The following is a 13329-nucleotide window of genomic DNA, read 5'->3' as shown; positions in this document are numbered from 1 at the left end:
TCTACTCCCTTATCTCTGTGAAACATAAGCCCTCCTGACCTCCAAGGCTGACCTCTGCCACAAATGAGCCTGTCGCTTCAGGAGGGCGGTCATTTCTTCCCTTCCACTTTCCTGTAGCTTTTTCCTCAGAATTTGTTACCTTCTGCCTTGCACCAGAGGGAACAGCTGGGCTAGTTGAATGAACACAGGATTCTGCATCTAAGATGTAGGTTTGAATCCCAGTCTCACCGCTTCGGAGGTGGTTACTGTAGGTCTGCGGGATTTCCTTTTCTCACTGTAGAGAGGATATTAAAATATCTACCTCATAATGTTGCCATGAGCAATACGGGCAGTGATTGGGCAAAGTACCTGGCGTATGGTAAGCTATTAGCAAATGCTAGTCACTTCTTTCTTTCCTCCTTTCCCAAGGTAGTGTAAGTTCCTCGAGAGCAGGTACCATGTCTGATTCACGTTTGTATCTCCCACAATACCTAGCACAGTGAGTTACGCTTATTAAATACCCAATAAATGGAACTGATTTTACATTATCTGCAAGTCTAAATTGTGGGAGTAAGTTAAGAATACATTACCTTGGTAACCACCCAAATGCCCGTCAACAGATGAATGGACAATACAGAATGTGGTATATCCAAACAGTGGAATATTGTCTGGTCTTAAAACTGAAGGACGTCTGACACTTGCTACAACATGGATGAACCTTGAAGACACTATGCTAAATGACATAAGCCAGTCACATAAGGACAAAGATGGTATGATTCCACTTATAGGAGATACTGAGAGGATTCATAGTGATAGAGAGTAAAATGGTGGTTGCCAGGGACTGGGGGAGGACACCATGGGGAGTTATTGTTTAGTGAGAGCAGAGTTTCAGTTTGGGAAGATGAAAAAATTTTTGAGATGGATGGTGGTGATGGTTGCATGACAATGTGAATGTACTTAATGTCACTGAACTGTCCATTTAAAAATGGTTAAAATGGTCATTTAAAAAAAAAGACTGTATTTATTTGAGACAGAGAGAGTATAAGCTGGGGAGAGAAGCAAGGGAGAGGGAGAAGCAGACCCCCCGCTGAGCAGGGAGCCCAATGCGGGGCTCGATCCCAGGACCCTGGGATCATGACCCAAGCCGAAGGCAGACACTCAACCAACTGAGCCACCCAGGGGCCCCTAAAATGGTCATTTTTTATGTTATGTATATTTTGCCACAATAAAAAAGTATTTAAAAAACACAACGTATTTCCCTCACATTTAAGTGAATCCATTCAGAGAAGAGAACAGAGGGTGTGAGTAGGGTACCCAGCTCACGCTTAAGTAAGTGCCAGTCTCTGCCCACAGTTTCTGGTCTGTGGGGCAAAGTCCTCTACATTTCTTGGTGCTAAACTCTGCTCTCCACTCCTCCTGCTCCACGAGCGATAGTTCTGCACAAGCAGAGTGGTGGGGTGGTGAGAAAACAGCGGACGCCACAGGGATGAGTGAACCTTTCTTATTCTTGATGGGGTCTTCTTCCAGTACATGTGGTAGGAGGCTTTGTTTTCTGCTAAGTACCTCAGGCCATTTGGAAACACCTATCTTCTCAGGAACTCCTCACCAAAAAAGCTTTTGGAAAAATTGAATTGTAAAATAGGAAGTGAACATTTGGGGAAAGAATTTGAAATCAAGAAAGTAGCAGAAGGAGGAGGAGGGGAAACCACACTTAGGTCTATTGTGGGCCCACGTCGTGCTTCCGTGAGGCTCAGAGCCCACGCTGTACCTCTTCCATGCCTTCTGGGAACTACCTGCCCTGAGGTTCCATTTAATGGTATGCCTCTCCTTACCTGCTTCCCCCCAACCTTACTTCTTAAAATGAGCTATTTTGTATTTAAATAAAAGCTGGTATTCAAAAATATCAAGACACCAACTCTGAGGCTAATTTAAAAATTTCCTGACACCTTGTGGGATAATTGAAGACAGATCCCAGGAGAGAAGGGAGACAAATCAGGATTGGGAAAGGCGCACAAGCCCAGCTGGGAGCTACCTTTCCCTCTGTTCAGAGCTGATCAGTAAGTGTCACTAGCCATAAAGATTGATTGTCCTCAGCTTACTAATGTCAAAATGACTTAGATTGAAAGAGGCAGTCATTAAGGAGAGCAAATTCCTTCGGGTTTAACAAGTATTGGTTAGAACCCCTAATGAACTGCTCTCTGCTTGCCGTGTCCCTGCTTCATTGGAATGATTTGATTTGAAAGCATGTGACTCATAAGTTAGTCACTGTTTGGTTGTTCCACCCTCTGAGCCATTAGTCTGAAAAAAGAATCAATGCAGCTCCAAGTGACGGCATTTATTCCATATTCACAGACTTTCCCCAGCTCTTCCTTGCAGGCTGGCTGCTGGAGAAGTCACTCCCACACACCTACCTCTTTTCACTAACTGTGGTTCTGTCCACCTGCACACACTTCTCTCAGCAACCCAAGGGAGATTTTGTGCTGTTAGCGGTGGAGTCATTTTGTCTACACATCTCTATAGTCCGTGTGGCGTTAGGAAGCTTGGAGCTATGGTAAAGACCACAAAAGATTTGTTATTTAGCAAGTGAAGAGAAATAAAGGTGTCTTCGCATAACCACTTGTATTCAACAAAAAAAATTAAACTCAGAAATATTTATGCTATTATTTCTTTCACTTGTTTTCTTTCTCAGATTGTTTAAGTGAATCAAAGAGCAGTGATTTTTCAAAATATTTGTCATTTATAAAAGTCACGTGAAGGGAAGACCCCAATTAATCAAACAAATGCTGGCATGTCTAATTATTCTCTTCTCTTGGCATCTCTGTCACAGCCCGTGCTAGGTTGAAGCTCTGAGCTATAGGTATGCTGGCTTCTGGAACTTTGCTATTGTTGAGGAACCCCATGCAACATGATTGTTGTTATTTTTATTTTTTGCTGTAGTTAAACTTCAGTGAATCGCCTCATTATTTTTAAAAGTGATATTGTTAAAATCATTACAAAAATACCGTGTGGCCATTGAGAAAAATCAAAGCAGCAAGCAATTTATGAGTAGAAATTGTTCTCCTGTTCTTCTCTAACCTGTCTTATTCCCATTCTCCAGGGAAACCACTGTCAGCAGTTCGGTGCTGGTCTTGCAGGCCCTTTAAACACATACACATGTATGCGTACCCATAGAGGGTTTTTTGTTTGTTTGTTTTAAGATTTATTTATATATATATTTTTAAAAGATTTTATTTATTTATTCGACAGAGATAGAGACAGCCAGCGAGAGAGGGAACACAAGTAGGGGGAATGGGAGAGGAAGAAGCAGGCTCATAGCGGAGGAGCCTGATGTGGGGCTCGATCCCATAACGCCGGGATCACGCCCTGAGCCGAAGGCAGACGCTTAACCGCTGTGCCACCCAGGCGCCCCAAGATTTATTTATATATTTGAGAGAGAGAGAGGGAGAGTGCACGTGTGCGTGTGCAGGCTGGGGAGGGGCCGAGGGAGAGGGAGAGAGAATCCCAAGCAGTCTCCGTGCTGAGCATGGAGCCTGACGTGGGGCTCAATCTCATGACTCTGAGATCACGACCTGAGCTCAAACCAAGAGCTGGATGCTTAGCCGACTGCCACCCAGTTGCCCCCAGAGATTTTTTTTTAAAAGAAGACATAGATAGGTTTTAAAAATAACTGATCATAGTGTATGTACTGTCGTGGAATGTACAGCTTTTAATCAATACTATGTCATGAACATCATTCCATGTTAGTAAATATAGATGTCTCATTGTTTTTAACAGCTGGTTGGTGTTCCATAATGAGGATGTATAACATAGGCAACCACCTCCTTGTTAGTGGGGTTATTCATTTGTTCACCTTGATATGATAAACGTGGCTGTGCCTCTGTGTGCGGTGAGCAGACATTTACAAATTTAGTAGGGGGGACAGACATTAATTAAAATCACAAAATCATCTCAAATTAGTGTCCTGAAAAATATAATGGGGGAATGTAACTCATGGAAGTCAAGAGAGGTTTCCCTGAGAAAAGACCCTTCAAACTCTCTGAAGATGGAGGCTTCTGGAACATTTAACTCTAGGAATTTAAGGAAGCAGGGAAGAAAGGGAGGAATGTTCTAGGGCACTGTGGCAAATGAAAGCATGTGTGAGAAGGGCTAAAAGAAGGGGGGTGGGGCTGGAGCAGGAGCAATGGAAGCAGGTGTTGTGAGATGAGGCTGCAGGCAGGCCCGGATGAGGCAGGGACGTGTGGGCCACTTACAGGTTTGTGCCTTTACCTTAAAAAAATGTGATGCCACAAAGTGCTCTAAGCAGGGGTGAGGTAGGGGCAACATGCCCAACACGGCATTTTGGAAGAATCCTCCTAGCTATGGTGGGGTGAGAGTATTGGAGAGGAACAGACAAGTTAGGAATCCATGGAAGTCAAATGGGAGGGGTATCTGGGACTAAGGAGCTGATTATGGGGAAGGAGAGAAATGGACAGGATAGAGACCTCTGTAGGAGATTGAAGTGGAAGGACTTGGTGTTAGATTGGTTACAGCCAGGGTTGTTGGAGGGGAGAGGGAGGGAAAGGTCAAGATGATTCCTAGCTTCCTGGATAGGTATTTGAGAGGAGGAACATCAGAAGAGAATTGGGTTTTGGCCATGGCAGGGGATATGATGGGGTAAGAAGATGAGTCTTTGTACATATTGAGACATCCAGATGTCACCAATGTGGTTTTATGTACTTGTCCAGTGCTCGGAAGAGAGGTGTGGCCTGGAGATGCAAATCTGGGTGTCATGTGCATGGAGGGTACTATTGGCGCCTGTGATAAGATTGTAGAGACAGCATGGAGAGAGAGGGGAAGAGGGTCTAGACCAACCACAAACATCCTTCCTCTCAATAGAACTATAGAGTATTCTGTGACTGTGCTGTGGACCACTGAAAGGGACTTGGAGAGGGATAGGGATTTAACAGGAATCACAAGAGGTTATCAGGAAGGCTGTATGGTATTGCACAGTGGATAAAGCACCATTCTCTCAATGGAGGACCAGCAACTCAGGCTCTAACTTCCAGCTGTTTGACCTTGGGCTAGACTCATCTTTTCCATTTTCTCATGTAAAAAATGAAGATCAAAATATGTTTTTTCTACCTTCATGTGATCATGTATGTGAAAGGCTGTGTAAATTGTCATTTTCCTGATAGATTATGAGGTTGTCTACTCCCAGTGTGTTCAAATTCAGCTCAGAATTGAAGCAAAACGTATCTTTTTTCAGCATATTGGCCTGACATGGAGCAAAGGAGTGGTTTGATTTTTAAAAGTGTCTCTCAAATATTTCTACACTTTATTTTAGTTGAAGTCATTGTGCTCTTTTATACAGAGTAATGGACAGAGTGATGGGTGCCAGATGAGCTGATGTGCCTCAAAGACATACAGAACCAGACAAGGTCTAGAGAAGGACACCTAAATTGATCCAGGGGGTAGAGAGGATTCTTTTGTGAGAATGATAAAAGAATTAGGGCTCTTCATTCTGGAAAGACATAGGCCGGGAGGGGAATATGAGTGAAATTTATTAAAAAAAATGAAAATCATAGGATAAAAATATGAACTTATTAAATCCCAAAGCTAGGGACAGCTTTATCATTTTAAAGAAATAGTTTTAGGGCAACTTAAAAATAGCACATCTTTACATAGAATAGTACACATATGGAACTTACTACTCTCAAAGATTGCTAGGACCAAAATCAAATATTATAAGAGAAAGATGTGTGTTGCTGGAGGATAGTTTCATAGGAGATTATAAAATGAAATTAAAACAACTTGAGGGGCACCTGGGTGACTCGGTCAAGCATCTGCCTTTGGCTCAGGTCATGATCCCGGTGTCCTGGGATCGAGTTTGCTGTTGGTTTCCCTGCTCAGTGGGGAGTCTGCGTCTCCCTCTCCCTCTGCCCCTCCCCCAACCCGCTCTTGTGCTCTCTCTCTCTCAAATAAATAAATAAAATATTAAAAGAAAACCAATTTGGGTAAATCTCCCTGATCTTGAAGGATGGCACCATAGAGAGTGGCCATGAAGCTTCCATCTTCCCTTCTGGTGTCCTTGTCCAGTTCAAGACTCCTGAGTGGGTGTGCCGGAGAGGACAGAGCACAGAATTGGAGCTCAGTGGGCCTGGCTGCAAGTGTTACCTCTCTGACCCTAGGGAGTCACTTTTTTTTTTGTACCCCAGTTTCCTAATCTTCAAAAAGAAAAAAACCAAAAGGTAATATCAACATTAAAACCTGCCTAATTATTGTGAGAGATTCAACTGAAGGGATGTCTGTGGAAGTGTTTTGTAGTTGTTGATAAATATATCCGTACAAGTGTGAGAATTTCCACTTTTATTGTTGTATTTCCAATTCTATTTCCTTCAGGGGGGTTGACCTTCCCCTTGTCCTTCCTCATCCTGGCCTCATTAGGGAGCAGTGTTTCCCAGCTCAGAAGTGAAGGAGAACAGTGAGGGCAGGGGCAATCCCTTGTCCTCAGGGGAGGTGGAGAGAATGCAGATCTCTCTTCTTTCACCCCCTCTTCCTTCCTGTGCAGGTGGAGAAATAAAGGTAAGGAGAACTTTAAGCATCTCTCTTTCTCCTTTAGTTGTTTGGGTATAAGATGCCACCTAAAAAATGGGGTGTTCCTGGCTGGCTCAGTCAGTAGAGCATGTGACTCTTGATCTTGGGGTTGTAAGTTTGAGCCCCATGTTGGGTATAGACATTGCTTAAAAAAAATGAAATCTTTTTTTTTTTTTTAAGATTTCACCTATTTATTTGACAGGAAGAGGGAGAGAGAGAGAACACAAGCAGGGGGAGCAGCAGAGGGAGAAGCAGTCTCTCTGCTGAGCAGGGAGCCCGATGTAGGGTTCAATCCCAGGACCTCAGTATTATGACCCGAGCCAAAGGCAGATGCTCAACTGACTGAGCCACCCAGGCACGCCCCCTCCAAAATGAAATCTTATTTTTTTTAAAAGATTTTATTTATTTATTTGACCAGAGAGAGAGACAGCCAGCGAGAGAGTGAACACAAGCCAGCGAGAGAGTGAACACAAGCAGCCATGAGCTGAAGGCAGACGCTTAACGACTGAGCCACCCAGGCGCCCCCAAAATGAAATCTTAAAAAAAAATTTAAAAACAAACAAAACCCCTGGGGTCTTCAAGTTTCTGGGCGACTTTGAAGGTTCTTATAGATCTTAGGAAAACTAAAAAAGGTGAGTACAGGGCCGGATGAGAAAAACCATGGGGACTGGTTTCTTAATGGCATCTATAGGCTTACAATTTAAGGGAGAGAGAAAAATAATGACTGAAATTTCCTTCCAAGATGGCTACCACTGGAGGAGACACTGTGTCTTGCCTGGAGGTTCCTCTGAATCTCATGTGTATCCCTAAGGAATCCGACTTTGGCAGAGGTGATCCAGGAATGGCAGGAAGAAAGAACAGATAACAAATAACTTCTTATTTCCACCATAGCAAATATGAACTGTTTGCCTGGCTTCCAAGCGCTCCACCCACCTCCCCTGACCTCATTTCCCGTGGGGTATAGTGGAAGGAGAATGGCCCACAAGCCAAGGCAGCCCTCAGTTTGAATTTTGGCCTCAGGACTCATTAGCTGTGTGGGCTCAGCTTCCAGGCCGTACAATGGTGATGATAGTAACCCTTATGCTTGAGCTGCGGGGAGGTCAGGTCAGGCTGTATCTGTGAAGCACTTAGCATGGTGCCTGCGCAGCATGGGCCCCGAGTGAATGTCAGCCTTTGTCACGATCCATCAGTACCCTCTGCTCTGAGGACGGACTGCTAGATAATGACTCCGTGAGTGCGGGGACCAGCACGTGCTTGCTCACTGGGTGTCTGTGGCGTACCTACCCCGCCCCCAAAGAAATGAATTTCTCTGCACCAAGCCCCTGTCATTCCCTTTCTGTGCAAGTTATATCCATTCAGGGCCCCGCTGAAGGCTCATTTCCTCTGGGAAACCAGCTCATACAGATCTTGCTCTCCTAGGGACTCCCATAGCACAGCGTTCAGCCCTTAGAGAGCTGTGGATTTGCATAGTTGTCTCTTTGCATCGTGTATGGTGGTCTTAGCCCTCAACCATGTTGGGCGTTTAGTGAACATTGGATATGACCAGGGCCTTGGGTTACAAATGCAACCAGGGAGTAAGTTTCTTTGTCTCAGGACCTTTTCCTGACACTTTCTCCCTCACGGGACCCAGTGCAGGAAAGTGCCCATTTTGCTGTATCTATGTGCTGCTTTGGACACATGACACAGTGGGATGCTTGTGGGAACCTCTTCCTTTGAGGTCCTGGGAGACATACGTTCTGGCACTTCTGGTGTCTTCATTCCTGGTGTTTTCATTCCTGGTGTCTTTGAGTTGATGGGAAAGCTGGGCAGGTGGTTTGTAGTATGGCTCATTTGCCTCAAAAGACATAAAGCCATACTCAGAATATTTTTTTCTCATAAGAGCATCATTCACATGTCAGCCGGTGCCACTCCCACATTGCCCAGGGCAATCGCTTCAAAGATTCCTCTTCCTTTCCTTCTGTTCTGAAATATGCAAAAGCCCATGGTAGAAGCTGGACGAGGCCCACCTGACTCTCTCTCTTTCTCTTTTTTAAAAAAATTATTATTTTATTTTATTTTTTAAGAGATTTTTAAAAATCTATTTGAGAGAGAGGAGAGAACATAAGCAGGGGGAGCAGCAGGCAGAGGGAGAGGGAGATGCAGACTCCCAACTGAGCAGGGAGCCTGATGTGGGGCTCAATCCCCGGACCCTGGGATCATGACCTGAGCCGAAGGCAGACGCTTCACTGACTGAGCCACCCAGGTGCCCCCCACCTGACTCTCTTTCTCCATTACTTGTCTGAGGAAAGAATTAAGGGCAATGTCTTTTTTGAAGGCCGGTCTGGGGAAGTGGCACCAGCACCAGCATGTCTCCTGCCTCTGGTTTCTGCTCCTGTCTCAGGTTTCCTTTCTGATGTGGATTCCAGGCCACCTTTCATGGTTCCGATGGAGACAGGAACCACTGTGATCCACCAGGGACCCTTCCCTGCGGCTTGCAAGGCAGGGTCAGTCACCTACCTGTTCCCATTGAGCAGCTCCCTTTTGACTTCATCTTGTAAAATTTCTGATATATATATATATATATTTTCATTTTTATCCTCTCCTTTTCTTTAAAGGTTATTTTTAAGTTAAAAATAACCATAAGGAGACCTTGTGATCCTCTTCTCACTGACCCAGATATTTAAAGAGCTGGAGGACTGACAGCAGCTCCTCATCTGGGGATACCGGCTGGCTCTCAGGAGCCAATTAGCTAAATGTAATAATAAAATATTAATCCTATTTCCCACGCATAAAACACTCCCCTTGTTCTTCCCTCGCTGATCCAAACCCTACTCACCCTTCAATGCATTGTACAAAAAGCCATGGACTTGAGGATAAAAGACTTGGGTTCGGTCCCTAACTTGGACACCTGCAAGCTGTCTGACCTTGGGCAAGTCACTTTATGTGTGTGGACCTTGGTTTCTTCTCCTGGAAAACCGAAATGTGATTGTCTCATAGAGCGAAGGTTGAAGGCTTCGGTCCAGCCCAGTTCCTGGGGTCTGAAAAACAGATTCCAAGGAAATACTTACCGAACTCCAGGAAGCCTGATTTGAGTAATCCTGGGATCATTAACCTGTCCTATTTGGGGATTTCTGTATTCCTGGGTCTATATACACCATACAATTTAACAGTTGATTGGACCTTGTCTTTCATCTGTGGCTCTAGTGTTTTCACATCCTCAACTGGTGGATAGGCTCCTTTGCAGGATGGTGCCACAGTTTTTATTTTTATCTTGTCAATGTTGCAATAATAGGCACTTAATCCTTGATAATTGATTGATAGAGTACATCACCCATCTTACTAAATTCTGTAGCATAACAGAGGTTATTTTCTTCGTCTTTATCTCTCTAATTTCACTGCCTGATGCTAACGGTGAGATTGTAGGAAATCTTTTAGGCTTTCATTACCTTGTCAATTTTAGCTCCTCATCAAATATGTGCTATTCATTTGTTCAGGATACTGCTGACCTGCCATGAACACGAAGTTTGTTTGAATTTCTTATCCACTATAAGGTTGGGTTTTCCACTGAATCGGCTTTGTTTTCTCACTCAGGCAGGGTTGAGGACAGCCCACCAAGCTGCATCTGTCCTGGTGAGACCTCCAGCTTTTCCTGCCCTGGAACTGAGGTCTCTAAAGCAGACCTACAGCTCTCTTTTGTGGTGACAGGCTTTCAGGGGAATTAGAGATTTATTTATTTATTTGAGAGAGAGAGAGAGTGTGTGAGCAAGCGTGGGGAGGGGCAGAGGGAGAGAGAGAATCCTGAAGCAGGCTCCCTGCTGACCAGTCAGCCCTAGGCCTGGCTGCACTTTACAATTATTTGGGAAACTTTAAAAAAAACTCAGGTGCTGCCCCCACCTCTGAACCAATGGAGCCAGAATTAGAGGATGGGAGGCCTGTGTGTATTTTAGGAGCTCCCCAGGTCATTCTAGTATGTGGCCAGGTTTGAGACCACTGGCATGCGTGATCAACAAGGCCTCCTCGGCCGACGGGTCTTACAGTAACGCTCTGTGTTCCTCATTAGCACGACTTGTGCTGTTAGTGCTCGTGGGTTTCTGGCACCCCTCTGGCCACTACCTTCTCACTTCCAGCCCGCTCCCTCTGGAACCCTATTCCAGCTGTGGTTTGGTCTCACTCCATCCACGAGGCCATCATCCTTATACCTTGTCAGCATTCCTCACAGCCCTCAGGCCTTGCCCTCCCCTCACTCTCCCGAATCTCTGGAGCAGGCTCAACTCCCTTGCCTCTCTCCCCCGCACTGCCTTTACCTGGCAAACCCCCAGGTCTGATAACACTCTACTCACCTACTCATGTCTGCATCCAAGCACCAAATCTCCAAATGTGGCTGGATAAAAATACGCAGCAGGCTTACTGGTCTTAATTTCATGAACTCAGAGCTCGAGTGGATTCTTAGTGCCGCCTGGCAACGCTGTCTCATTTCCCCAGTTAATTTGCTTCCCTATTATTCAAGAGTCTCTTTTACACCTTCCCTCTCCAAACCAGCTCCCTCCAGTATCCAACCTTCTCACTCCTCCGTTAGGCCGACCTTGTTCCTGTCTCAAGACATTTGCACACTCAGTTCACTGTACCTTGCACACTTTCCCCCAGATCTTGCCATAGAATACCCCTCACTGGATTTATCTCATCTTCTCAGGGAAATATTCCCCGACTCTTCTACCTAAAATAAGCCTCCCACCTCGACCCTGACACTCCATCCTCCGACTCGTTCTTATTTTCTTTATAGCACTTACCATCGTCTGATATTACATGATGGATTTCTTTTTGTTTGCTTATCTGTCTCCCTTATAAGCATACAGGCTTTATGAAGGCAGTTCCCTTCTTTTCTTTCTTTCTTTCTCTTTTTTTATTAAGATTTTATTTTTAAGTGATCTTTATCATGGGGCTTGAACTCATGACCCCAAGATCATGAGTCACATGTTCAACCGACTGAGCCAGCCAGACGCCCCTGAAGGCAGTTCCTCTGATCTGCCTAGTTCACGTCTAGATCCCCAACGCCAGGTCCAGGGCCCGGCACACTGTAAGCTCTTAGTGAATGAAGAAGTGAATGAACAAACACAGGAATGGGTCTATGTTGTGTATTTTTGTTTTGTTTTTTTAAAAGATTTTATTTTTTTATTTGACAGAGAGAGACAGCCAGCGAGAGAGGGAACACAAGCAGGGGGAGTGGGAGAGGAAGAAGCAGGCTCTCAGCAGAGGAGCCTGATGTGGGGCTCGATCCCAGAATGCAGGGATCACACCCTGAGCTGAAGGCAGACGCTTAACAACTGAGCCACCCAGGTGCCCCAATGTTGTGTATTTTTGAACTGCTGACTTGGGAGGCTGTGAAAACAGTGATTAATACATGTGCTGGATCCAAAGTCTGGTTTGACCAGGGCTGGCTGTGGGATGTGGAGTACATTACTCAGTCTCTCTGAGCTTCCATTTTCCGATCTGTAAAGAGAGGGGGATCTTCTCCGTTGGTGAATATGTGGAGATACAGGGAGAATGGCATGCGGAGAGAGGGCATGCAATAATAATAACAGTAATAACTAATATTATTAGGCTAGTTATAATCCATAGACCGTAGCACTTTTCTAAGTGCTTTACCCATAATAATTCAGTTGACTCTTGAACAACATGGGTTTGAACTGCATGAGTTCACTTATACGTGGATTTTTTGGATAAATACAGTACAGTGCTGTATATGTATTTTCTTTACGATTATTAATAACATCTTTTTCTAGCTGACTTTATTGTAAGAATACGTATCATAATACATAGAGCATACAAAATATGTGTTAACTGACTATTGTTGCTAAGGCTTCTGGTCAGGGGTAGGCTATTAGTAGTTAAGTTTTTGGGGAGTCAGAAGTTATACATGGACTTTTGACTGCACAAGGGGCTGGGGAGTGAGCACCCCAACCCCCATGTTCTTCAAGGATCAACTGTACTCTTCACAATAACTCCTGACGTAGTTACTATTAACCCCATTTTCAGACACAGAAACTGAGGCCCAGGGAGGGAGATTCAGTGATTTACCCAACATCAGTGGATCTAGAGAGTGGCAAAGTCAGGACCCCAGCCTGGTGGTGTGGCTTCGGAGCTCGTGCACATAACCGTCGTGATACGCTGCCTCTGCTCAGAATCTTTTTGCAGAATCTCTCCTGGGGAGTTAAAGAAGTTTTCCCACCACTTGACAGTCTTGTGGTGGGTAAACACAATTTTGGTCTGCTGTATATAAGTAATTTAGTTTAAGGGATGGAGCTTACAGTTCTTTCAAGTAGAAACATTTGTACTTGTTTTCTGCCATGAATTTTGGTTTAGCAAAGTCAGAGCCAACACCTCCAATCTGCTGCTGATATTTGAAAGAATGTGCCTATGAGACCCAAAAGGTATGTATTTGGGACCTAACAATCTTATTGCATTTTTCCACCTTTTATTCCATTGTTTAGTTACATACAGATAGGTCTGTAACTTTCCCAGTTTACCCAAGATGTCTGAGCCAAGGAAAATGCAGGTTTATGAATATATGGATGTATGCTTTTTGCACATTTCCCAAATGTGTCTTTTTTAAGTAAGGGAAAACGAGACTGCAAGATTGTCTTCAGATCAGGGTCACAAGTCCTGTGTCACTTAAGGCCCAATATCGTCAATAATAGCCTGAAGAGTAGAAGTATTCTCAAGTAAGAAAGCTCATAATTTAAATATTCTTTCCTATCTCTTTTAGCATTGATTTCTTTTCTCACCCCCCTCAAAATTACC

This window comes from Ailuropoda melanoleuca, chromosome 8, assembly GCF_002007445.2.
Source record: "Ailuropoda melanoleuca isolate Jingjing chromosome 8, ASM200744v2, whole genome shotgun sequence".
In the NCBI taxonomy this organism is placed as follows: Eukaryota; Metazoa; Chordata; class Mammalia; order Carnivora; family Ursidae; genus Ailuropoda; species Ailuropoda melanoleuca.
Note: the sequence above shows the minus strand (reverse complement) of the source record.